Consider the following 25,191-nt stretch of genomic DNA (forward strand, 5'->3'; position numbering starts at 1 on the left):
TCCATTTCTTCATCACATTCCGTCTCAAAACTCTCTTTTGCTGCTATTTTCCAAGACCACAGTTTCTTTGTTCTTACAATCCTGAGTCTTGTCTTACTTTGTCCTTTGCTCCTGGGGCTACAGAGCTGTTGTTTATTCTGTTTGTACAGCGCTTCTGATTAGAGGATGCCTAGACAAGTTATCCCCTAATTCCCTTTCTTCTTTCCTTGTCTCTGCCTGACAACTCAAGTGCTCTGAAAGGTCTTGAGGTGAAAGTAGACTCCTGGTCCTCCTGAAGCTTCCTGGATATGGTCGCTTCCAGTCTGAATTACTTCCTGATTTTGCGGATTAGTCAGGGCTGGATTCAGTGAGGAGAGAGAAGCATTTAGATGTATCTTGCCCTGGTTTCTGCACCTCAAGACCAATGACTCCAGCTTGTGACGAAGCAGTCTCATCACGTCATGCCAGAATCTGCCATGTGGTTGCTTACATCTGCTCAAATTAACATAGGGTTGGGTTCAGTTGGCCAGACGCTGACACCAGCTGTATTTAGTTCTCACAGCCTTGGCAGGTGCAGTAATTCAATGAGGTTAACCACTAGTTAAAGGGATGCAGAAACCACTTCTTATATTTCAGCCTATTGTATTTTGTGTGGTAGGAAATGCCCTTTTCTATCTTTATGGTTATTGATCATATCATTAAAACGTAACAGTGGCTGGAAAACAGAACTATGTGAAAATATCAGCAGTTTTATTTCCCAGAGATTTTATCAAGAAATATCACCTCCTGTGCCCTCTCCTTCAGGTTTGCATTCAGGTGAAGCAAATATTTCTAAAAAATAAAATGCATAACAACTAATATACATTGAATTTTGTGCTTTTTTTCAGGCACAAATTTAGCAAAAACTCATCAAACCTGCAGGCTAATTGGAGACAACTTGAAGCCCAGCTCAGGTATCTGTCATTTTTGCAAATGTTGGCCAAAGTCTTGGATCAGGAATCAAATGAGAAAACAACCCAAACAGCTCCATTCCATCCTAATATCAGCAGGAATGTGCAGGGAATCCTGAACACAAACGCTGTATTTCACCCTAATTGTCCTTACTGGATATTTCTTATTTTAAAAGTAGCCTTTGAGCCTTATGCTTCATCATTCCTTTACAATTTATTCCAAAACATGTAAAATTCTCACTAGAGTTGATGTTTGGCAGAAAGGAGCCTGGTCCACACACCATTACACAGTTGGGGCACCTTCCTTCATTGGCTCAAAGCCTCTGGAAAGGGCAGACTGAGATCACTGTATAAAGTCACTGCTTAGCTCCCTGATCATGGGTGTTTCACAGCAGCATGAGCTCCCCCCATTGTCCTCACCTCCTTTTTCCTACTCTAGCTGGGGGAGAGCTGCATTATTGCCTCACTTTGCACAGTGGTGTTGTATAATGTTGTGCTACATACGTAGAGCATCACTCGTGGTGTGACCAACAGCCCTTTGGCTGGATTCATAAGTTCTACTATGTGCAGCTTTCTAAATTATATTTCCTTATGTCTGATTTACGTTCAACTGTCTTATTTTTTCTTTTTTTTCTTTTTTAGAAATTTGTCGTGTTCAATTTTTGAAGTTACGATTAAAGAAAATAATAAATTTCTAAAGGTTACTAATTGGCAGTTAACCCAGCGTGGGATAAGTCCTGCTGAAATGTGTGCTGTGTGTCCCAATACATACCAGAACACTGACAGGGTTCACACAGTTTGCTCTCTAAAACCAGTCCTATGAATCTTCATTAAGCCAGAAATTATAGATACTATCACAGCTCTAATTCTGGCTTTCCATATCCGTATCTGAGATTGTGCATAGCAAAGATACCACTTCATTTCCAAATAATTTACAAAGGGTGTATTTTTCCCCACTGAGAAGTTGTATTGTAACAGCAATCAGCAATTCAGAGCTTTCAATTAAACATTGTGCCATTTAAATGGCAGTAAAAATGAAATGGTAGAGCAGAATGGGAAAGAATATAAAAACAGGTGCAATTACACTCATTTTTATTTCAGTCTCTTAAATTTTAATGCCTTTTACAGGCACATGAATAAATGAATTATGCACAATTCTTAACTGTTGGGAATTAATTCATACTGTTCCAGAAAGCTCCAGTTCAGCAGAGGTAGCAAAGGGAATAATCGGTTCTAAAGGTGCCAGCTGTTGGTCATAGGTCTTCCAGTGGTTCCAGGTTACGTGCCAGGAAGTTACAGCATTACAGCACCTGCTGTGTGAATGGGGATCAGCGGAAGTGATCCCACCATATCCTGACAAAATCATTTCCTGCCAATATCAGTGGGAGATAGCTGGCTTCTTACTTTGTCTCCGTGGAGAACTGTGGTGCCTCTTAATATTAGGAACACTTCAATCCCACCCTCAAGTACTACTAACAGTATAAGTTGCTTTTTCCTGACAACCAAAGCTCCATACTTGTGACCTTGGTAACTGTCATTATTAGCTCAGTTGCCTCTCATGAAGATCTATACACTGATTTGCAGTAATATTTGCACAGTTACAGAGCATATCTGTAACTTGGGAACATTTCATTTAGGCTCCTTGTGGGTTGCAAATTCCCTTCAGTTCAAGGCCATTTACACCTAATGGAATTTAGACTGCTAACTATGATTCCGGAGCTGAGGTTGATGCTGCTGTCAATGGGAGTTTGAACATTCCTCTAAGGATCTTCTTTAGATGTCTGAAGTTTGATGACATGAATACTCCTCCTTTGTCTCTCTGAGGCAAAGGATATATCTGAAATCACAGCTTCAAAAAGAAGTACTGATTTGATTAAAACAAGTACCTCATTTCTCTGCTAAAGGTCTAGTATATACATAAAAGAACTGGAATAAGGCTTGACCTGGGTTACTTTATTGGCAGGACTCCAATCCTTTACAAATTTTAGGGAACATCGGCTATTGATCTGAATCATATCAAGCCCTTTTCTTCCACGTTTTGTGTACCCTGTGTTCTCACCAGTCAATAGAAAGAGAAGCTGAGAAGCTCACATGGGATTTTTCGCACCTTGCAAGAGAAATGAGGTGATTATAATAAGCTTATTACACCATGTCTCCCTACCAGTTTCTGCAAACAGCTCCAAATGATCAGACTGCCTTTCTCCAGCACTTCTTCTCTGAAGTGAGCCAGGGTTGTCAATAGAAAAAATTATTTTCCAGGTGAGTTTGCAGCACATACATGCACATCAAGTATCCAGGTATCTTTTCTCAGGTGTGACATAGCAACATAAGGTCAGATAGCCACAACACTAGTTTACTGAGTGAGTGTTGTACCAGACATAAGATGCTGTTAGACGTCTCTTGCTCAGCAGCCACGACTGTCTAATTCCATCATACCTTCCACATGCATATGAAGATTGGCTCACAGTGAGTGTCTGGCCCAGTGGACACGGTGCGTTAGCCATTAAATTTTGTCCTAGCTGCAAAAGTGTGAAGGGGGGACACAGACTTGCATATATAAATGCAACTAATTTATGCAGCTGATGGGTTCAGTATCTTGTCATCCAGATCTATGTTAAAAGATTCACAAAGGAACAAATAGGAACAGAAACAGGAACTTCAGCTTTACCTGCATCTGTTAAATCAGTAGCCTTTTGGTTTCATGATCTCGATTATGGGCTCTGGAAAACACAGCAAAAAACCTCTCCTCCATTTCCTTGCCCATATTTTTATAGTGGGTAAGGAGCTGTAGACCAGCTGTGGTCGGAGCGCTGCATTTCTTTGTGTTACTGTATTTTTTTAAACCTTCATTATTATTCTTCAGAGCATTACACTGACATCACCGCCACTCCCGTCACACCAGGGGAAACTGGCTAGATAAAAAGGCATTCCTGTCTGTCCTCTGTCTGCACCAAAGACAACAGTTTTAGGGAGGAATTACAATATGAGGCTATTAAAATTATTAAGAGTATCAGGTTCTAAGTTTGCTAACAGCAGTGTAACTTCACTCCCTTTTTCCACGGTGCTTTGTAATTTATTCTCATCTGAAAATATCCTGGATTCTGGGCCTAGGAACACACATGGAGTTCACACGATTTGTCTTTGAATTAAACTTGTTGCTGCATCTCAGATGAAGAACTGAGATAACGTTAAGTGGAACAAAGAGTCCTCCCGGTATTCCCCTCCCTTCCATTCCTTGTAATGAGATCAAAGATCCCTGAAGTGCAACGATAGTTTATAAAGCAGGGAAAGGCAAATCTTTATCCCCCTCCTGCTGAGACCTTTCCCTGATTTCAGGCTGCTTTCTACGTGCAGTCAGCGTGATCTGTAGAGTAAGGTGCTCTTTGATCCCCAACTACTCTGATTTGACTTTTTTGACAGCCTTGTATTCTGCTTTTGCATCCCCAGCAACAGCACAATGTGCAGCCTTTAACAGGCTGATGCTTCAGGAGTTTTTCTCCCACTCATAAACATTTGATTAAAGTAAATATAAACAAGGAAGATTTTCTCGAATGATAAAGGATTAGTGGCAGCCAAGGAGGCAGCTTCTTGTTGGTCATCCACTGAAAAGTATCTTCTGCTATTGCAATGGGATCTCCTACAGGTAATTCTGTGCCTCCGCCAGGTGATCTGCAGCATTTTTCTCCGTTGTGTGCATTTGCAAAGGGAATAAAAACCAAACCCTACCTTGCTCCAGAAGGAAAGCTACTCATCCATATCAGCTCACTGTCTCTTTCGTCTTGCAGTTTATCTCCTTTAGAAATGGCATAACAAATCTAGCTCAGACTTTCTCTTCCAGAGCTGTGAGCTCCTTGCAGCCACTCACCTGTGCTGTACAGGTAGAGCCCTGCCAGTGATATGTCCAATCAAGTAACCTGTGGGAACCCATCACCCCACACCTCTGTCAGAGTAGGTCCAGAGAAGCCCACTGCTCTTTGCTCAGTCATCTGTGGGCATCAACAGGCAGGATTCCCTGTGGGTAGAGACCAGGCTGTGTCATTAGCTTCACAGGGAAAGAAAAGTGCTCTGAACAGAGACTGCAGACTTCTTTCGGTAAGAGAGATGAGCATATGCCCAGTTCAAGAACTGCTTACACGTGTTCTGTCAAAATGTTTCAAGTGTGAGACTCCGATAGTGTGTTTTTATAATGTCCAAGGTACAGATTTTGTGAGTCAACACCTGTGAAAATCCTTCAGCTCAGTTGTATTCTGTTGTGTTTCTCACAGGAGAAAAGTGCTCTTTCCAATCTTAAGAGTTTCACGTATTTAGATTGTACCGGAGCTAGTTAGGAAAGATTTCTTTTTACAGTTATGTCTTCACACAGCTGACCTGCTGTCAGAGCCATATTATTTCTTCTAGCACATCTGAGTTACAAATATTTTACTTATGGAATTTGATCTCCCTTCCTGATAACAGTAATTTTAAAATGTCAGACTTTTGGAAGGACTCTATAAAAAAAAAGGGAAAAAGATAGAGGTAACTCTGTGGCCTGTTTAAGAGTAACTCCTTCTAAAAGAACAAAGCATATGAAAACAGGAATCTCTAGAAATCTTATTTAGATCGATATACTTGTTTGGTAGCTTATTGACCAGTGGTGGCACATAAGTCTCAATAAGACATTCCATGAAATGACTGCAAAAATATATAAATGAAACAAACAACCAATTCCCACAGCTGCAAATAAAATGGGAGAAATAAGTGTGCTTTCAGTGTTCAGTCTCATCCTTGTTTGCTTTTAAATGACATGCCACTGGGGCAGCATTGCATTAAATTGTCCTAAGACCTCCTGTAAAAGGTGTTGTTTTTTGATTCAAAGCAGTTGGAAAAACACGTCTAAATGAAAGTGCACTCAGAGGACCAGCTGTTGAGATGGCTGTGCCACTTGAAATCTGGGACAATATAGCGCAAAACTGTCTCAGAACTGGCAAAGAAACAAATCCAGGACTGATATTCCAGTCAGGAGTCAGTTTGCCAACAGGAGTGCAAATACGAGGGTAGGCGAAGACTTGGATGTGAAGCTACAGTCATGACAGAGAAGTAACAAAGACCTATAAATGTGACTGTTTTTTGAAACATTGCAGTTTATTATTTTAAAATCGCCAGTTTACTAATGGAGGTATTGGAAGATAGAGCAATCCAAGCAAGAGCAATCAATAGCAAAAAGAACTGTGATTTCAGGCACATTACACAGATTAATTAAGCAATCATTAAAGTGCACTGATTTATATAGGAAGTCATGTAAACGATCACTTACCAAAAGTGTGCCATTGCTAGACTGTAATGGGCATAAGATTAAAATGTGTGTCTGGAGGCTGTGTGCAAACAGAAAAGAAGAAAGAGAGAAGAAATTCCTCTTTTTATTTTTTCTGAAGGTAATAGGAGACTCTGAGAAAATACCTGATATCAAAATACTATCAGGCGGTTGACTAGTCTCGAAGGAAATTCTCTGAAAACCATGGGAGTGGGAACACTTATGGAGACTTGGAAGAAACAGCTGAAGGATTAGGCCACCCACCCCTGGATCCTTAGCTGTCTTTAAGCACTTTTGTTTCATTCAGTGAAAGTTGGCATTTATCTTCTGGAACTAGCTGACATATAGGAAAGTACTCTAATGCCTTTCTGTTCACAGTCCGGATGTGCATTTTTACCCAAACTTTTTTGAGGTCTCTTTTTATTCAAACTATTCAACTCAATGTATGAAATCCTCCTGGTCCCTGTTGGAAAAGCTTGTGGAGCTCCTGACATGCACCAATCTAACGCCAAAATTTCAAACCCCTGAGTGACTATATGAACATGTGTGGTGGAGAAGCAAGAGGGAGAAAGCATGCTACAGCTATCCCTTTAGAGATTGCAGGAAAGCAGTGCTAATAAGTAGGGGGAGAAATGGCAGTGTTGTCCAGACATTAAAATCAGAAAGTCACCATATCGCTGGTTCAGCTGTGCTCTGCACGCCGCCGAGCTGGGAGTGCCAGCTCTGAGACACAGAGGCAGTGAGAGACATAGGAATACAGCTGATATAGTATGAAATAACCAGATGTGGAATTTTAAGGCATGAACAGGTGTGGACATCTCTGAATGCACTTTTGTCTGGGTAAGTGCCCTGCAGAGCCTGGAGATCAAAGTTAGGCTCTGGTGGTGGAACAGAGGTTTGTCTTTTGAAGAACTGGGCGAAAGCTCATTTTGTGAGCAGACGATAAGCAGATAAATGCTAGCTGGGAGGGTAAAGGGCTGAGAAAATAAGAACAATGAAAAGTTTGCCAGGATTAAAAGCATCATCCTCTGCATGTTTCCTCATTGAGTTCTTTCACTTGGCTGGCTCTCATCCAGCAGACACTTGGATAGAGCTTATGGTTACATAAAGGAAAGCACCTGAAACACCTCTTTTTTTCTGTGTGCACCCACACATGTATAGATGTATAACTTCTAGATTTAATACTTGTCCTACTGGGAATTAAAGAGTTGCCACTGGACTTGCTTGTGAGGCACCACTCTTCCCTTCATCTCTATCCAATTGCTTTGTCTGTAACATGACAGAGGTTGAAAACAGCCTCACACATTTGTGTGTCTGCCACTAGAAACAAATATAAAATAAAAAGTCTGGTGGAAAGAAAACAATGGGCTTCATTCAGCTCCCAGAGCCTCTTTGTTTTCCTTCTGGTCACATGTGTGAGCTCTGCTACTATCCTTTCCACCAAGTCAGTTCTCTATAGGTCCCTTTTTTCTCAGATAATACTTACCAAGTTCCCACAGATCTTTCTGCACATGCATCCACTGGTGATTTCTGCATGAAAACAGGCTTGCTTGATATGTAGCATATTAAAGTTTCACATCGAATCCCATTATCATTACTATTGTTGTGATAACATACTGTGGCTGCAGTCTTAAACACTGCACAAGCGTGGAGGGCAAAAAAAGCTCTGCCTAGAAAAGCTTGAAGACAACCAGCCATAAATCAGCAACCACCACCACCACAACAACAAAACAATCAGAAATTGAGAGAACAGAGGATTTTTTTTCTCCTCCTTTGCCTTCTGCTAACCACCCCTCTCATCTCTGTCCAGCAGTGGAGACACGTGCTCCACCCTGCTTTGTCCATGCAGAACACTGCCCCTGGCAGCAAGGGGCCTCATGCCACATGTGCATTGCACAGTGAAGACAGAGGGAAAAGAAGACGCTGGCATGCCTCTGACTGACCTGACTCATTGATATGGATAACACCAGCATTGACAGACTCTAGCAGGCAGTAACTCGGATGAGAGAGTGCACACAAATGAGGCTACGCTGCTGCTGCTTTCAACTCTGCTCTGCTGAGGATTAAGTTGGGACAGGCATAGTGGCATGCATCAGTGTTTTGGAAGGGAGAAAAAGGAAAAATGGAAGAGGAATCCTCAACCTACTCTCTCCCAGGCTCATTCATCCCCAACCCCATTCATCTCTGTCATGAAACCCACAGACTAGGGATGGACAAGCACTGACGTGTCTGACCAGGAGCTGTTTTACTTTGTCTGTGGGAGGGCTTGCAACTTGAAGGCAACTTCCAGCTTTTAGATAGGAGGCAGTAACTCCATTCACTTCCTCCTAGCAATGGATGTGAATCATATGATGACACAGAGATAGGAGGAGTTTAGTCTCTATTTGAAGTTACATCCTTGGTTACTGATGTTCATGTTGCATTGAGCATAGGTTCTGAAGTCCTTACATTGCCATTTTCCAACATGCCACAGAGTTTTGCACTGACAGTTTTTAGACTGCATTAAAGAAGCTGTCAGAGGTGCAGCAACGTGTTTTGACAGCCAGACAGTTGACAGCTGATGCTTTAGACACCTGGGGAGGCCTTGGGAGTCAGTTTGCAGCTCTAGGATAAGCACGTTAAGTGGACGTATTGGGAAAGTAGCAAAGTTATTAAGAATGCTGGGATTTAAACTGTCATCAGAAAACTGCCACTATCCTGGCTTGCACTCAATTCTTGTTTTCCAGGCTACCTGTGCAAGGGCATGCTGTTTCTAAGGACCTGGTGAATTCCATCGTGTTAAAGTCCCACAGTATCGTAGGGAGCATGTACCTGGCTTGCTTCACCTCAGTAATTACAACTCTGGCCTGGATTTTATACACATCAGCAGGTTAAAGTTGGAAGGGTCCTATTTTGCCTTCTGCCTCAGCTAGTCTTCTTCCCCATTCTTCTCTGACTAGCCTGCAACTCTGGTTTGCAAAGGCTGCATGTAATAAACTAAGATTATTTAAAGCAGCTGAAGATATTGTTACCAGTCCCATTTCACTGGATTTGAAAATTCAGCACTAAATCTCCACCAACCTTGTTTTGCTGGGCTTTGACAAACCAGGGCTCCTACCTGAAATACATAGCATTTGTTGCACAGATGTAAGAAATGCATCTGTGGTGACACATACATACATAACCCAAACTCACTTTCAGAGCAATCCATCATCTTAGTGGTTCTTTTCCTTTCCCTGTTTTCCCATGGAGATGATTAATTCACTTCGAAACTCATTCCTTCATCTTGAGAGCTAATGCAAGGCTTGTTTAGGAGTAGTTCTAACCAAGATACGTGAGGACATTTGTAGCTGAGCCAAGAGGCCCTGTTGCAGCTCCAGCCGACATGCAGCTCTAACAGCTGATCCAGACATCTACCAAACAGCTGGCAGGATGCGGCCCACAGCTGTTAGAACAAAAGACAGGGAACAGTCTCTGTTTAGAGCGGCAGAAGGGATAGTTTAAATCCTATGACCTAGGGACTAGCAATGCACAAAGGAAGAGGTTTTCAAGCACCCTATGTCACCCATATGCATATGCACACATGCATATATGCTTAGTTGCAAAGGGCGTAGTAAAGGAATTTGGGATGATAGTAGCCTCAGTGCAGCTAGTCTTGTCAAGGCTGCATGTTCAACTCCCAGTAAGAAAATCCTTTTGGGATCCCCTCCTTATGTGAGGGAGAGAAAAGCAGGAGAAATGGCTGGGTCTGTGTATGTGGCTGCTCTAGTTTTTATGGGTGTGGAGATGCATTAGTGAAATAATTTCCTTGCTTCCATATGATTTGAAGCCATGCCAAGTGCTTTAATAGTTCCCTTGTACATCAAGTAGCAAAAGATACTGAGGCCATCTGTCTTGCTGTTTAGATATCAGACATATATAGATATAGACATACATAGATATAGTAACAGACCACTGTTTAGATATCAGAGATGCTGAAGGTCAGATTTGAAAAGAAATTTAGGAGCCTAGAAATGATATGCTACAATGATTGACATTTAGGAGCCAGGTCTATGGAGTGGGATCTAGAAATTCAGAGTGTCTTTGTTCCTTACACAGACCCTGAGGACTACTGGAGTCTCCAACCTGCTGCCCAGACAGGGAGGGTATGCAGATATGGATACTGAGGAAACACTGAGGACAGTAGTGTGGGTGAAGTACAATTCCTACAGATGCATTACTCTGGAGAACAGGGAAAAGCCAAGAAAAATATTGTAGTGACTTGATTTGGTAACTGAGCTGATTTTCTCCAAGTGAGGTCTGACCATATGCTGCATTGGGCTGACATGGGATTGTACATAGGTCTTCTGTGGAGATCTATCCATCTGCAGCTTATGATCTCCTGTACTTTGTCACATAAAAGCTTGAGGACTAACTGCAGTCAGAGAAGGAAAAGCCCTCTTAGCTGCTGAACCCCAGCCCCCTGCAGTATGAGATTATCCTCTTGGTAGACCTTACTGTAGCGCAGTGAATGGGTGAAACAGAAAACCAAATGAAAGAGTTATTTGGCTTCATGGAACTCAATTTGGAAACTACATTTTTATGAACATCTGGTAATGTTGCCTCCCACTCATAAATGTCAAATGCAGGACCCTCTGTGTCCCTTTGGTCAGGATCTTCCCCTTCTGCTGCAACACTTTAACCAGGGAAGAATTTAGAGCATTTCCTTCTTCTCAGCAGGTTAGAAATTGCAGGCTTTTAAGGAAAAAAAGGTTTGTTTCTCACTACTTTATTTTTACTTTCTGGTCAGAAGGGACCATTTTATATCTTTTCATTCATTAAAAGTCCTCATGCATTTTCCTGGTCTTTGTGTCAGAAATAGATTTCTCTTTCCGTATTATATTCTCAAATTTCAATTGAGCCTGGAAGTGAATGTCTTTAAGTAACTGTAAGTCAGAGCTTTTAATTCACTATATAGCAATTATTTATTTAACTGGAGCTTTTTGGATGGTCTAAATCAGAAAGGCCAGCTGCAGGCCTACGGGTTGGCTCTGGCCTGTAGACCAAATCCCTGCAGATGAGACAGGGACATCTGTTTTGACAGTGAATATGCTGCCCTAATTGCAGCTTGCTCCAATGCCAACCCTTGGTGGATACATAAGCCCAACCACCACCACACTGTTGTGTGGACACAGGAGGAGAACACAAGGACCCCTGTGTATGAGTTAAGCCTGGCAGTTAGCTCTGCACTATGTCTCTGATTTGGCTTCCAAAGGAAAGTCATGAAACTAGGATTTGGGTCCTATAGTTGGCAAAGTCAGATGATCCAGGTTAAGTAATTTGTCATCCTAACAACTGTGGGATGATATTGTAAACCAAGGATGGGCTTTAACACTTAGACTCCAATGGATTAAACTTAAGTAGTTATAGCTATAACTAAGCCTCTCCTCCTGCCATGCTTTGTCCTGCCCATGTCTGCAGAATACCTACAAGATTTCCACCTCAGCACAGGAGCAGCAAAAGACAACATGTGCCCCTTGTTCTGTTGTTGGGATACACAGACAATTGTCCCCAGCCCCAAATTCACTGAAATCAATGTTAATTACCTTCCATGGGCTTTGGTTTAAAACTGCTAAAGATAAATATTGTTCAAGGAAAAAAAATGGAGCCATTGTTTTCTTCTCAAAGGTAAAGACCAACAAAATCATGTCAGTGAAAATAGCCACAGGTACAAGGGATCCTAGCTTGATGCTACAGTGATACGTGACTGTGCAGGGTTGCAGATCCCAGAGACATTTTTCTTCCCACTGCAAGCAGCCATCCTGTAAGGCCCTAATGCAGTGGGTAGAAGTGAAATACATCCATGTCACTAGACTGTCCACAAGGGTTTAGCTTCACATTTAACATTTCTCCTTCTGTTACACAAGACTAACTGTGCAGCATCTCTAGTTGCTCCCTGGAGGCCGTTATATTAATGGTGATTCCAGGCCTCCACTGGAAGTAGATAACATCCATTAATGAGCTCCTGTGTATGAAAAAGGGAAGGTATTCTAAAGCATAAAACATTGCTAAAAAATTTATGCAGATAACCCAGATGAAATGGCTAGAAATCAGCTTATCGAAGTATCAGCATCTTCTGTATTTCTTAATTTATCACTTGACTTAAATAGTGTTCATTAGTCCTAGCCCAGAAGGGGGAATACTTAGACACTGCCCTTGACTTCAAAAACTTATAGCTTAAGTTCAGATGGTACACAGTGTAAGAAAACCACTAGAGAGATCTACTAAGATACTCTTACCGAAACTCTAAAACTCAGAAAATGAGGAACTGTTTCTGCTTTCTTCATTACTGTGTTCATGAGCAGGGCCCTTCAGAATCCCATTAGCCAGTGTTACTGTTATTTCCTTCTTCCTGTTCCACAGGTTTGGCTATAGCTGTCTGAAAACTGGCATAGGATGAAGATATGCTCCTCCTGTACCTTTCTTTCAAGACACCTGGCTGAAGTCCCCCTCCCAATTATATACTAATCAGAGTCAAAAATTAATGCTCTCACTGTTCTCTGAAAGCTACCAAGGGGCTTTTCTTTGTTTCCTTATGGGTAGTGTCTGTAAGACACAATCCTGGCATCTGTTAAGAAACTCTAGTGGCTAATCATTCTAACTAGGTGAAATTGCTCATCTCTCATTGTCTGCTACTTGCAAATACGTGGAACAGAATACACAACCGTTACTAAATTTTAACGCAGAAGATTATATTTTGGACAAGTAATTCAGCAGAGTTTACTGGCTGAATTCAAGGAGCTCTTCTGAAATATTTTATTCAATATTTCAACAGTTCTTTTCTTGTCCTTTCTTAATCACACTTCAAGAAACTCCAATTTACCTGGCAAACAACCCACCCCAGGCTTGCAATAGAGGACATAGTTCAGTCCTGTTCATCACATTCTCCGTAACAATGCAGCTGTGTTCTGCCACAAAGCGTTTCTAAAGCTGTTTCCATGAATGAATTTATCCTTCATGGCAACATTAGGTGACAAAAAAGAACTGCAGATATTTTAATGGTGGCCAGTACAGCCAATGACATAGCATCAAAAACTTCAGTGTCAGTAAAACACATACTGATTTCTCCAATGCATTTTGGTCTAATAGAGTCATAACTGCCTACCAGAAGTAATTTTGCTGTTTTGATGTAGTTTACATGTTTGCTTGCCTACATCCATCTCTCTTTAGTCTTCTCATTTAGACTGTTACCTCTTTGGGATCTGGACCATCAATTTATTCCCTGTGACAGCATAGCCATGACGAAGACCAGAATGCTTACACACATATGTTTATTTAACTAAAACCAGCTGAAAAAATTGTCCTGGGCTATCCTTAAAGAGAATAGGAAAATATTAAAGAATTTCTCATGGCTGCCAGTGAAAAATCAGTCCTTTAAAAAGTGCATTGAAAGACACCCTTTAAAACATAGTTAGAAGTTGCTGAACAGCCAACCATCCCCTCTAAATGTCTATGGCAAAGGCACTAATAGTGACATATATATAAAAGCTTATAAGTTTATATTCATATAAACTTCCATTATACCATTATTGCTCAGCATCCACAGGGGACAGAATGATTTTTGCACACAGGCTTGTGTGAAACAGCACTGAGACGTGATGGCCTACACTTGATGTTTCTTCCTTGCCACAAAACCAGCCCCTAAATGGTTTACCTTTATGCACAGCATGGTGCCTCTGTAATTCGTCAGCCTTCAAGGCTTAAGTATATCTTCCTATTAAGTTAGTTAAAGCTGCATAGGTTTAAGATCACAATCTGCTAATGGAAAGACATTAGGTGTTATTAACCATAACTGATTAAAACTGACAATATTTTTATGGAATGTAATTTTTGTAAAATCATAAGCAATTTCCTGCTAGTATTTGGATAACATTTACACTAGCTATTTAATTCATTTCCAAACTATAAATAACCAGGGAATTATTAGGCTTGGTTGATTGTGGATATAGGGAAGTAACAGTGTAAAATGCAAGACTCTTGTTGGATGGGGAAGGACATGGTCAGACTTGCAGGAGTAGGTAAAGTTCCATTGAATACAGAGAAACAATTAAGTGGCTAAACACTTGTTACTAATTTTTTTTATTTATGTTGGCCTTTCACAGCTAAGAGCTGTACATGTCCCAGACAAGTTGTAAACAATGGGTAAGGTAGAAAACAACACATGAACACAGATAGAATGAAAGCCTGAGGCAATTCACGCATGAAACTTTGCAGTATTAATCCACTTGCTATTGTTATAAATTTACCCCCCGTTGTCATCAATCTAACCTTTGATTAGTTATAATTTCTCCATCACTACCCCAATTTGTACAGGGATGTGCTCTCCGATGAAGCTTTCAGCTTAAAGTTGTGTGGTTTCTGGAAGTAGATATAGTAGGTCATGTTGTGCCATTTCAGTGGCAGATTCTTCAAACAGTAAATATTCCTCTGATTATTTCTACACGCAGTATGGTAGCAAGGTCCCATCCTCCCTTTTCCCAGTTTTAATTTGGAAGATCTGTGTATTTATGCTTCTTGTCCCAGCAGAAGACAGAACATTGTCTTGGACAATGGAAATTAGAAAGACTTGGAAAGAGATGCTCATTTAGAATATAATCAGTTCTATAATTTGCACAAAAGATTCAAAGTTGGCATGACTTCTCTAGAAACCCTAATATTTCAGACTGCTGAAACACTTTCTGACAGAGCTGATGTGGCCATAAAGTATAAATCTAATCTGTGAGATCGCATTGTCAGCCATGCAAGAACACCAGGTTGGAGAATGGATGATTAAATGGATGGACATCTCCTGTTGGGTAGCTACTAAGCGATCATGACTGTTCAACCCAGAGAATAGATGGTAATCATAAAAGTCTGTACAATCATAAGCAACACAAGTGAAAAAGTAGTGATTGTTCACTGCCTTTTGCAGAAGGAGAAGATGTCATGTGAAAGCATCAGGAATCAAGCCCAGAGACAACTCTTTACACAGCATGTTGTTAAGCTGTAGGATCACCCCCCACAGGATGTGGGGGATCTGGGTTCAGGAAGGAACTGGACCAGTTCATGAAGGAAAAATCCATTGAGGGCTATTAAATACAAAAATTCTAAGTCTGGTTTAGAACATCACTGAATTACAAATTATTGGCAGCTGGGATAGTATTCTGGGAAAGTATCCCTGAATGTTTTCCCTAGCTCTTCCACGGGGATCTACAAGTGGGCTAGACTGACCTTTAGTGTGAGATGGTGTAGCTGCTTTTTTGTACTTACCTCATGGAATTAGTTTAGGCTCAAAGGAAGAAGTGCCCAGCTTGTATGATGATTGTAAAACTGTACATTTCAGGATGTCTCTCTTATGTTCTGCTCCAGAAAGTTAGTCAAGCCTGTAGGCAGCTTCCTGCACACATTTAGCTCCATCAAAACAAATGCCAAACTTAAAGCTCATGTTTAAGCTAAACCAGAACCTGAACTCCAGTTTCAAAGACACAAGTGGAAGGGTCTATGATAGGAAGTATTATTCCCAATGTGGACACTTTCAGGGCTGTATTGCATTGAGCTACATATAAATTACAATATGGCTGAGAATTGTTCTTTTAAGGGCCTTGCTTCAGCCCCACATATTTGTTTTGAAACTTAAAAAGGTACTTTAAACAAGGAACCTGGAAGATAATTGTGGTTAATGGTTGGCTTATGTCAATGTCCCTGACAAAACTTCTCAGGTGAAAAAGCACCAGTGGGTTTCTCTTCTTTAACTGAAAACTCAACCATGAAACTCAGTGCAATTCATCATCAAATAGATTTTTCACACCTGTTCGGAAAAGGTAAAAACCACCAAAGAACCATCTGGGTGTCAGAAGCAGCATCTGGAGCTGTGGGAACTGCTGATTCACCACCCATCTAGGAAGAAGAGGTGTTATTTTTTTTCCTAGGCTACTAACCTATTTTCCACCACTCCTTTCTTGCGCAGTCGAGATATTAGTCTATCTTTGCCCTCTATTGTATCTACCAGGAAGAGGACTGTGCAATAACCTGGGTGCGGTATAGCTAACTGAAAATGGTGGTAAACAAGTGGGTTTTTATAGCTGGAATCTGAAGCAGAGTATTTCCTCTCCTTTAAAGCCAGAGCTACTTAGCTTTGGGACAGGTGGAGCAAATAGATTCCTCTTGGGGAAAGCAAAAAAAAAAAAAAGTGTGAAAGGATTTTTCATTATATTATTTGTTTATTTTATGCATTCCAAACATTGACAACCTGTATTTTATATGCTTTTTATCTCATTTCAATTGAAATGTTGACACTTTTGATTAAATCTTTGATTAACCCAAATCTGAACCCATTTTCTCTAGCACGGAACAAGGAAACACTCTCTTTTTTTGTTTTTTTTTTCCATACCTTTTTGGATGGGTGGTAATTTTCTCTGTCATTATGGTAACATTTTTCAGCATGTGCAATCTTGCAATATCACCTCAAGCTTTTAATTCTACCCAGAAAAATAGATTCAACTCAGTGCAAATTATGCCAGATAATGTCGCTTTTCACACAGGATAAAAGAACAGCAAGTGCAAACAACAAGAACTTAGATTGCTTATTTAACCCTACATAGTGTTTAAGGGTATAGTGCTCATTATAATGGGATCCTGCAGACAAAAACATCATTGTATTTTAGAGAAATCAATAGAAGGCATCAGATTCAGGAAAAAGTCAAGACCAGTCAATCAGTGCTCTAATAACTATCTAATCTAAAGGCCACTAATTTAGGTGCCTAACCTCAGTGAGGAGAGGTGGCGGTTAGGAATCTCTCTCTCCTAACTCTCTGTCATGGGAATTCTGTATTTTAAAGGGGAGTTAAACAAGCGTTAGAGGTTGTCCATGAACCTTATGGAAACATAAGGGATAAGCATGCTGGAATCTACAATGTTAAGATACTCTGCTGTGAAATAATAACCAAGAAAGCATGAAACACTGGAGTATTAATCCACTTGCTATTGTTATAAATTTACCACCCATTGTCATCAATCTAACCTTTGATTAGTTATAATTTCTCCATCACTACCCCAGTTTGTACAGTGATGGGCTGTCTGATGAAGCCTTCAACTTAAAGTCGGGTGGTTTCTGGAAGACTGTTACAAGTTATCACAGATAACAGGACTCAATACACCAGAGAAATCGAGCATATTGCTTATAGGATTGTTATGATAGATTGTATTCTTTTGCATATTTTGTACTTGTCAGAGAAGATGAATTAATAATGATCCTGTCTGGCCTAGTTGAAACAGCATCTCTGAGGAACAATCTTCATGTAATTTCAGTCATTCAACTCTAAATGTTAGGCAGTCAGCACTGTAAATGTTGTCCATTGTTTTGTTTTTTTTCTTCTAGGTATTTTTAAACCAAATAGTGTTGTTTTTGTTGTTTTACTGTTTGGATTTGGGTTTTTTTAAGCCTTTTGTTTGCATGCTGATAAAAAAAAAGCTCTGCTTGCATCTTTTCCCTGCAGAACTAGTCATGCCGTGTTGTAATAATAACCAAATCCCTCCCCACATCAATGTCACAATGTTTGTTTTAGCTATCTTAAGTTCAGCTGCCAACTGTTCTGTTCTTTGGATTTTATTGCAGGAAGTATAAATTCCCCTTGGTTTGGCTAGAGGTGGTTTTAGAAGCCTTCGAGTGAGGGGGAAGGGTAACAGAAGAGGGACGGGAAAGGACAGAACAGCATGTCTGTTTTTGTTGGAGCGCGGTGGCAATCAGTTAAGGACTATTAAGCTTGATGGCCTTGATGTTATAGCACCGCATCTCTTTTTACCATTTCTTAATCACTACAGAGTAATAACATCTTTAAAATTTATTGGGACAATTAGAAGAAAGCACAGTTCCTTTGACCCCAGCGGTTTCAAAGACTTCTATGGCTTTCTTTTCTCTCTCCCTCTCCTTTTCTTAAAGAAAGAATAATCACTGGACCAAACTTCTCAAGCAGTTTCTACCTTGAGATTTATGTCAAGTTCCAAGTTGCTGATAACATGATAATTAAACTCAAAAAGATAAGAGGAGGAACGTATTCATGATTCAAACTTGTGCTATGAATAAGGAACTCATTTGAGTAGAGAAAAAAGTCCCTCCAGTTCTTTGCCTGAAATTTGACCCAAATACTTTTTCAAGAGGTTGGAAGAAAGGGAAGGGAATTTAGTTAGCACTTCTCTTTGTCTACATTCCTAGTGGCACTTGAAGACAGGTTATACTGAAACACGGTACAGAGGTTGCTTCTTGTCTTTTATCAGACTAAGTGTACTGTCCCATGTCCCTTCTTCATCTCATTTCCTCCTTCCAGTTCAGCTTTTCTCTTTTTCAGTGCACTCTCTTTGTTAGAAATCTGTTAATTTTATCATTCTGAATTTCTTTGTTTTCTTTTTTCCCTATTTCCTATGCAAAAATAATTGCCAGTGCTCATTTTGTTTATGTTCTCCACACAGAAAGATACTTCGCTTCTCTGCTCTGGTACCAATATAGAACCAACTGCATCTATCATCTGGTTTGTGATAATTTTTTTCATTGATTGTTCATAGTTTCCATATCAGGGAGAATTACACACTTAAAGAGAGAGGTGAAACTCATAGCTGAGAACATTAAACACCTAAATGAGACAACTAAGTTATGAGTGTAGTCAACACTGCTTCACTAAATAGCTATCAGGAAGAGATAATTATCTCCAGAGGACTACTCAGCCCAGCTAAAACTTAATCTAAATTGTCAACTACTATCTCTTTCCACCATCTATATAAAATGCCTACAGAAAAAGAAGAGACTGTGTTTGAACTCCGATATCCCAAAGACAAAGACCTGAACACATGCCAAATTGTTTTAGTAAAAGTTGTGCTAAGATGCAGTTTTTGTTCAAAGAGAAACATGAGGCATCCTGGGCAACCTTTATTGCTTTTTCAGACCAGACAAATAAACTTTGAGTCCCCACTTTCCACCTGAGCGTTCTAATTCTTTTAGGACCTGTTTCATTTTGAGCAATACATTTCAACTAGGCCAGAGTGAGACTGACTGCACAGCCTCACTAATTATGTGGTGCTTGGAGACCCTGCGAATTAATTCATTCGCAGGGAGACCCCTGTGAGTTCTTGCATCAGATCAGAAGTGGTGTCCTGGTGAAAATCATCATTCCTTGAACCTAGTTAATGATGATGGAATGACTTTGGTTCTCTCTACAGTATGTTATGAAAAGTATATCCTGAAGCAGTACAGAAACAAATGGTGAAATATCAGTTTTTCTTCTCTAGCCAGTTTTGTTCTCATGTTTCTGCCTTAATCACTAGACTAGATTTCTTCCACTGCTGTCCCACCAGTAGTATTTTGTGGCTGTCATCCTTTTATGACCTTCATAACTGAAATAATATCATGCTATACTATATCTTTTGAGAAATATCATGTATTTTCATAATATAATTCACATTGTGTAATCTTCCAGTTATGATTACATTGAGACCCAACTTCTTAATCACCTGCAGCATAAATATAAGCACTAACACGAAGTGACACACTGTATGACATTGAGGCCTAAGTAGTTCACAGTATGGAACATGAAGGACAAGAGTTTTGCCTGAGGTCTTGTTGAGAGATCTAGTTCAGTACTGTAAGATCAAGAGTCACATATAAATTTCAGCATGTATATGCTTCACCAGAAGTCTATGCAGATTACAGGTATCCTGAAGTGCCCATTTATTGTACTACTTGATAATCCAGCTCCAATCTATAATTGCATACATTTTAGATTAGAGAGTTAATGTCACAGTCTGACAGCCAAACCTCCAACAATATTTTGTTCCTTTTTTCTTTCTTTCTTTCCTTTTGAAGACTAAGATCTCAGCTTCCTCCACTGAAGTTGAAATGTAGACAGAATGTAACAAAGAATTGTTGAAAGGTTTCTCTTTTAAAAAAGAAACTTAAAAATTTGGAATTGCAACATTTAACAATTTTGAGTTGCTCTAATTTCAAGTTTGATTTCCTTCCTCTCAGAAGATTCATGCTTTTCTGGCTTAAGTTAAGATCTTAATAGGTTAGTTAGATGTTATGTATTCAATAAGGCTGTATAAGCAGACACAATGGAGATGGCATATAGAGAACTGAAAGATCAGTAGTATAAATAGGCATAGTTACAGTAATCATGTAGGAAGCACATACATGTGTCCATGTGTGTTTATTTATATATAATGTGAACAGTATTTTGTTATTGTTATGCGTTATTGAGCCCATTGATTACATTTACATAATGTCATCAAATATCTCCACAGAGGCTCATCTGCATCAATATTGTTATAGCTCTAAATCACCAATGCCTTGGGCTTTACAGCCAGAGTAAATGGCTCCCTTTAAAATATGCTGTAGAGAAACAAAACCAAACTGTGAAAAACCCCAAGACATCGCTGTCCTACAAATTTGGTTACTGCTGAGATCTGAAGTCTGTCTAGTTATGCAGGCAAAAAAGTTAATTGGAAGGAGGGAAAAAAGTAACATTTATAAACAGTCATGAAGTCCTGGAAGACCAGTGGAGATCATTCAGCAATAAAATAAAAAACAAGAAACTTGAAGTAAAGCCAGGGCTTCCATGAGCATGGAAATGAACTAGAAATGCTGTGACATCAAAAAAGCAGAGTGCACAAATGGAGCTTGAGAAAATGATCAGTCTAAAGGTAGCCCTGTAAAACTCTTGAGTTTATTTAATTTATCAGAATGCATGTGTGTTCTAAGTCTCAAGACCCTGAGCACATCCCCTTTCTGGAGTTAATGAGCTCATCTGGCTAAGTCTACCTTTGTTGATAAGAACTGTTGTGAAGAAAGCTTGAAGGAAGAATGTACAAGTCCAAGCAGAGACATAGGTGTGATGAACTTGCAACATAGCACAGACGAGGGCTGGTGGTGAAGCCTCAGCTTAAAAGCAAATCCCAAGGGAAAGAAGGGACAGGCTATCACTTCTAGCTTTGGACAGGCATGCTCAGGGTCCTGACACTAAGGGGAAAACAGCATGAAAAATATGAAGTTCTAGGTGTATCATCTCCCTTGGTTCAAACTTACAAATGTTCAACTAAACTCAGATTTGGTGATTGGTGAGCTTTACATTAAAAGTGATAGGGCCATTCCCAGCTCTGAATCTCATAATTTTCAACATATGAAGCTGGGAAGGATGGTAAGCAGTACTGCTTTTAGAAGTAGTCCGAAATGTTGCAAAGGTCATAATTTCCAGTGAAAATGCAATCTTCAGGTATTGCAGCTTCTGTAAAATGAGTTCAGTAGTGGGTACTGGTACATTTGCAGAAGCCAGGGCCATTCTTGCGGCCATTTGCTGAAATGATATTCATTGCTCTGAGCTGTCCTTCCAGAGGAGTGTTGGGTTTCCAGCAATGCTTCCAGTAAGTATTCCCTTCCATCATAGAATTGCTGCAAAATGAATGAGAGACACATATACAACTACATGAGGCATCTGTCTGCAGCATTTTGTACAGTGCTGAAAACTCCATTTTCTGCACCTTGAAAGTCAGAGAACATGGAAGAAAATTATAAATTTAACACTAAACACAACATATAAATGTGTGTACGGATTCAACTGTGTATGTTACATGCATTTTATGTGGTGTTGAGGATTAGCCGTTTGAAAATATATAGTCAATTTAGTCTGACATTTCATACTGTAAGTCTCTGATTTCAGTGCTTTAGCTTCACCACGGGTAAACAATTTTATTTATGTTTCTAGACAGATCTCTCTTTCGGGAGATTCTTTTTCTGAATATGTCTGAGAGGGATTTACTTATAAGTTCCAGCAAACAGTGGTTCAGTTATTTTCATGAAGGTGATTAGCAGGAAAAAATGCAGTTTTGTCCCTGTTGAGCTATGTTTTATGGAAACCATGTTTTGAAGTAAGGGTTTCAAATTCAGCAGTTTGTTAGTGATAGATCTCTTTCTAGTGTTATGTTGAAAACCCCAGCATAACTAGCTAAGTTATAAATAAATGAAAAGTTAACATGCTCTGGATTTTATTTTGGGTAGATGACCTTGCAAAGCCTCTCTCCTCACTGTGCTCATGCTAAGCTGGTACAGCAGAAGCTGAGCACACCTCTCCCTGCAACTTCTGCTCCAGACTCTTCATCAGCATGTGTCAGCTGAGGGCAGTGATCCACCCTCCTCTGGTCTGAGACTCAAACTCTGGTGTGGTGACGGGAGAGTATCTTCCTTCAACTTTGGCTGGAATGAAAGACAGACTACTAGAGAAAAGATGGCAGCATGCTGGCATAAGAAATGTCTCTGGATGTACTAAAACAACACAGGCAGTGAGTGAATTTGGCTGATGAACTAATTTTGTTTGGGTTTTTTTCCAGGACTTCTGTGATTCCTCCCTATGTTTCTTACTGACCATGAAGTAATGCAATGTACTGTCACCACTGTTCCCAGCTGTGAAGAAACTTGTAGTGCTGCTTTCTGCGAGGTAAATGACCCAAGGGACCTTGGGATAAATGACCTGATTAGTCCTGAAATTTATTAGAAGAGCCAATAGGGTTCATTAAGAGGTTGGTAAGTGAGAGTAAGACTGGCAGGAAAGAAGGCTGGTGATGAATCGATCAATGTGATGGTCCAGCCTTCCTTTCTGTCTAGGTGTGGAGTCTGCTTTGAGTGCCTCACAGCTATCTTCTGGCCTACAATTTGATCTTTCCTTTCATGCAAACTAGGTAAGAAGCTGAAGAAGAGGGTGCAGAAAGCTGATGTTCTTTGCTGTGTCATCTCAGCTTGGAGTTGGAGCATGGACAAGACGCATGCCAGGACCACATCTGTGATCCCGGGTTTGAGTGAAATGAACACTCCTGGGAGAGATTGGAAATTGAAACTGGTTTTCAGAGACTGTGAGAGATGGCAGGGGTGTTGGAAATAGATGATCTTAAGATCTTTTCCAACCCTAACCAGTCTATGATTCTATGGTATATAATAAAATCACTGGATACCAGGATTCTAATAAATCATGATGACTATTGTCACTTTTTCTACCTGTAACAGAAGAATGACAGCTTCTTCTCCAAACACCTGTTTGATGAAGCAAAGCTTTCATCATTGTTTTATTTGGTATTTGGTCTAGGTGTTCAAAGGATCTAAATCCACAACTTGAGATACTCCTTCTTAAAGGCATCACAAAAATATAGTGTCCTGTGTCTGGTAAGAAATCAGATAAAAGTTAGATAAGTTATATTTGGAGCAGTGTTGGAAGATGGGATGCTAAACAGAACATGAAAACAGATACTGGTTAGTGAGGTTGAAGGCAGAAAATGCAAGTTGTGGATGCAACGAATATAATTGCTTTTGCAATTAGTAAAGTGGGCACATGGAAAAAAAATCTGTCATTCTGTAATTTAAGGCTACTTGATAAAGTGTGTGCAAAAGGTTTAACTGAAGTTGTATATTTATCCTTAACGGTGGCATTTCCTAACTGACAATTATTTACCTTACCACCTTATTGCTCTTTAAACCAAAAGGTTGGGTTTAATGTATTTACACACTGCAAAAATACGCACATATTTCTAAACCAGCTAGCTCTTTGCATACAGACCACGTAGAGATAGGAAGTATTCATGAAAAATAAATAAATAAGAAGTATGGATAATCAAATATATTTAAAAGAGATTAAATTAGTGGTTAAACCCCACAAAATATTGTGAACCAGAAATAAAGGTAAGACCAATAGTGTGTATGAGAAAATAAAATTATGCCTATGAGAGTTTAAATAGCTAATGACTTGCAGTCAGGAAGGAAGGCAAGAGGATTTTGAATAAACAAGTTTAATTACTAATGTGATAATGGCACATTAATAGCACAGAAAAACAAATGACATATCGGAAATTGTTTTCTAAATTAAAGTTTCTTGTCCTATTGTTTACTTGCTTGTACGTAACACTGAAGGTGTCTGGTTATCAACAGGATATGGGCACATGCTTAAAATCAAGCATGTGTTTAAGTGTTTTTCTTCATCCTTGGGACAGAGCAAATGTGAACACACAGCTATTCATCTTGCTGTAGAAAACAAGTGGGGAGCACCATGCTGCTTACAAAGGCTGGGGTTCAAATGGGTCAAAAGAAGACCAGTGATAATCTCTTGGTGGGAACAATTGTTATAAAATTAAAAAAGAAAGTGTAGTGCTTATTTTTCTTCCCTGAAATTGATGAAAGACAAACATGCCAAAGAAAGACAGATTCAGACATACTGGGGAAGTATCAGAAGTAAAATTAAGTTCTAAATGTAGTGAGACATGAAATGCAAAACCCCTATCTGCAGAGTAAGCTCATAGTATCTAGTATTAAGAAGATTATGTGGGGATTAGTTCCAGTGTAACTGCCATATGAAAATATATGATGACAGGTGTTTTTAAATTACTGTAACAAGGTGGAACCTTCTCTCATAGCCAAAAATTTTGGCAACAAAAGAAACTGGGTTTTAAGGGTAAGAAGCTGCAGACAGCTGGAACAAAGAGAAATCTATTGAGAAAAAGTGGAAGTCTCTTGCATATATTTATCATAGACCTGAGTGTTTTCCATAAACTCAGTCATGTATTATTTAAAAAATAGAAAAAGAAAAGGTTCTTTCTGCTGAAAAAATGCCCTCCTACTGTACTGAGAAGTCACCCAGCAGCACATTTCCTACCAGCTTTCCTGAGATTACTTAACATTTCCATGTTGTCTGGCAATGAGTCGCAAGCAAAAAAGGAAAGGAAAAGCCTCAGACATGAGCTCTGTATCAAGTTGAAGAATTCTGGTCTGGATGCAGCAGTTTAAATCCAGCTCTACATATAAACAGCATCTAAGTGGCAATAATCGATGCAAGACTTACTGTCTCACTGGGCTACCATCCTTAAGGCATTTTCTCAGTCATCGGCCCACAAAGGAGTAAGCTGACTTGCATGATGTCTTTCCCACATGGAAGGACAGGGTCCAGCTCTATGTGG

General features: G+C 39.8%; 1 long non-coding RNA gene across 1 annotated transcript; it reads left to right on the forward strand.

Moving 5' to 3' along the window:
- The first annotated feature begins 864 nt into the window (after window positions 1–864).
- LOC115611175 lies at window positions 865–23,220 on the forward strand. The gene is made up of 4 exons (XR_003992493.1): window positions 865–932; window positions 18,682–18,740; window positions 22,585–22,691; window positions 22,933–23,220. It is a non-coding gene; the product is annotated as an uncharacterized LOC115611175 (long non-coding RNA).
- Window positions 23,221–25,191: the final 1,971 nt, after the last annotated feature.

The sequence above is a fragment of the Strigops habroptila genome, chromosome 1 (genome assembly GCF_004027225.2).
Source record: "Strigops habroptila isolate Jane chromosome 1, bStrHab1.2.pri, whole genome shotgun sequence".
NCBI classification, from domain to species: Eukaryota; Metazoa; Chordata; class Aves; order Psittaciformes; family Psittacidae; genus Strigops; species Strigops habroptila.